Consider the following 3,045-nt stretch of genomic DNA (forward strand, 5'->3'; position numbering starts at 1 on the left):
TGGGCACCTTTGCCCTTTAAAAAAAAATGAAGCAAGGGGTCTTTTGGTAAAGGTGCCATATTCCATATCAGTACCTGCTTGGGAATCTGGTGTAGGGCTGCTGTTCTGTGCATGTGAAGAATCCACTTGCGGAGAGAACCTGGATGGAGGAGCAGCTTTGGCAGGCAGCCCACATCTTGACTGAAATAAGATGAGTAATCTGGTGTCAGAAAGGTTAGGCACCCGTGCTCAGCACTGCAAATGTGAGATTCAGGCTTTGCGTGCAAATATGTAATCATACTGAATCCTTCACTGTTACTTAGTGTAAAAATCCAGGCAGAACGTTTGGTTTTGTGTCAACTGTAAAATTCAGTTTTTCTTTGTCCATCTCTTGTTGTTTGTGTAAGTATGTAACTTGACAATCACATGCTCATTGCACATAGTGAAAAGCTGCAAATGAAAAGATTACAGATTACTTTTTATTAAGTATTTTAAAAGTATTTTAAATAAAGTATTTACTTTTTTTAAGATTACTTTTAATTACTTTCGATCAGTTTGGGGTTTGAAATCTATATTACAGAACTTTTGCTTTGGTTGATAGAACATCAGAAAACTTAAGAATGTTTTGTAAAGGTTTACATTCATTTTAGAAAAAATAATTATTCAGACAAGGACAAGATATATTTACAACTCGTTCTGGTTTTGGCTATCATTGTGTAGTCTCTGAGAAGTTACAGGTTTTTTTTAAACTTTGTGAAAACAAAGATAGATTCCACAACACACCAAATCTCTAATCTTACTGCTGAAATATTTGTGAATTCCTCATATTTGTCCCTTTCCTAAGATACTATGACTTTCAAAATGCCTATTAAAGCTGCAAGTGTGTTGTCTCTACAGTCAATAATGACACCCTTTTGTCTGCTCTCTTTCATATACAGCATAACTTCGGAAGGCTTTGATTCAAGCTTGTAGAATGTTTTAAATAAAAATAATGTTTCAAAAATTTCTAAAAAGCTTTCTGGATGCAGTGTTTGTTGGGGAAATCTAGTGTGGATGCTGTGATTGATACCAAAAGGCTCCACAAAGGCCTGCAAAAGATTTAGTGGTTTTTTTGCTGATGTTTTGCAGTAATGTGGTGATGTTAATGTGTTTCTCCAGACTAGAACAGGACAAAGTAGCTTTCCAATTCCTTGTTTTCACTGAAAATACCTGCAGTTTCATCTTTCTACAAAATAAAACAACTATTCAGAGGCAAGCACGGTTGATCTAGGTAAACATTTCTTGTACAGTATTTTATTACTGTATCATACTCATGGAAATATCCAGAAAATTTAGTTTTGTTGTTAATTATGGCTAGCTATTTTTTACAATTTAAGAACTGCAGAAATAATGATAATATAGTCTCTTTGTTGAGTTAGAATTTCCTGCTTCAGTTTGAAGCATGTCAGAGCCGAAGAGATCCGACTTGACTACCAGGATTTTGTAAAGCCGTTTGTGAGCAGATAATAGCCCTAACTTAGTTGCTGTCATTATTTCCACTGATGCAAAACTGTTTGTGATGTTTTGAATGAGGATGAAGCTAGAAAGGGCACAGTCTAATGAAATTAGTTTTATTCTGTAGCAAGCATGCCTTGCATAAGTGGGTCTATGTGAAAGCTAGGGGAGATGCAGTGATTTTGTCAGGGCTCGGAGTAGCGTGTCAAGGATGCAGCGTATTTGGTTTTGCGATGGTGTGCCCAGACCTATCTGCACTCCGAGATGGAGGGAGCAGGTGGTTGTTATGCTGCCAGCGCTGTCTCTAATCCCGCCTTTTGAAGCACAGCAGGGAGTCTGATTAAGTTTCGGGGTCCTGTACTAAGGATAAGATTAATTTCAAAGCAAGGTGGGATGTACAGTGAAGTTATCATAACGGAGGAAGTGTTAGTTTCCCACGAACAGTCCGGATGAAAACGTAGCCTCATCACAGAAATCACGACGCGTTCTTTGGGCAATAGTGTCTCAAGGACTGAGGTTTTTACGGCATGTGTTTGGGGCTAGCTCATAGAGGGGGCAGGGATGTTTTGTCTGCACAGTTGCCTTTCCCCCGTGAACGAGCCCTGTGGAGTCTCCAGGATTGTTTGCACTGTTGGTCGTATTTATAAACCTCAGAGATAGTAAAAGGACTTGCCGCCCGCTCCAGGCATCGCTGGCTGTGACCGGCATGGCTCCTGCAGCCACAGGGGTGCCTGCACGTACAGTCTCCCATCACGGAGGCCTAGCGACAGCCGGGGAGCTCCATTCCCTGGTTTTGCTGAACGGAGCAGCTCTCCAGGTTAAACTGTGAAACCCGTACGTCTCACCGCAGTGCTGCATTTGTAAGCTGCTGGAAGTGTTACCGCACGAGCTCGCGGAGGTCGGCCGATGTAAGGACCGCCACCGCAGTTGTAAGCAGGAAGGGGCAGTTCAGAAGCTTTGTGGGTAAACCGGGCTAGCTTATGCAGGTGTGCTGGCCACCTCAGGTGGAGTTGCCCTTGGAGCTCCCAGTCCAGTGTGCTCCATCTCCCATTAAAGTCACTCCATTAGTGGACGTGGATTATATCACAAAACCCGTGATGACCCAGTTATGACATCAGATTACAAACTGCTAACTACACAGTCTCCCCAGACACGCGTAGGGATAGACAGGACGTTTGCCAGCCTCCTCCCGTCCTGCGTCCAGAGACCTGATGGGCGAGCGCAGTGCCGGTATCCGTAGCCCGGCCGTAGCCCCGAGCGGGCGGGAGCGGCTGTTGAATAATGCATACCTCATGAATAATTAATGACCCGAGCGCCCCCGCCGCACACCGCACGGGTCACTGCTCCATTATTGACCGTGCTGCCGCTGCACGCTAATTGGCCGTAGCCGCACGCCAGGGGCGGGGCGGAGCCTAAGGCCGGGATTGGTTGCTCGCTCTTGCTGTTATTTAGCATTGGTCTCGCGGGTTCGCGGTGGGTGGGCCCTGCGGCGTCGATAGGTGGCGGCTGCGGGGGCTGCTCGGAGCTCCCAAGCGTGATTGGCTGCCGCGGCTCGGCGAAGGGCGGGGCAAC

The sequence above is a fragment of the Ciconia boyciana genome, chromosome 4 (genome assembly GCF_034638445.1).
Source record: "Ciconia boyciana chromosome 4, ASM3463844v1, whole genome shotgun sequence".
Taxonomy (NCBI): Eukaryota; Metazoa; Chordata; class Aves; order Ciconiiformes; family Ciconiidae; genus Ciconia; species Ciconia boyciana.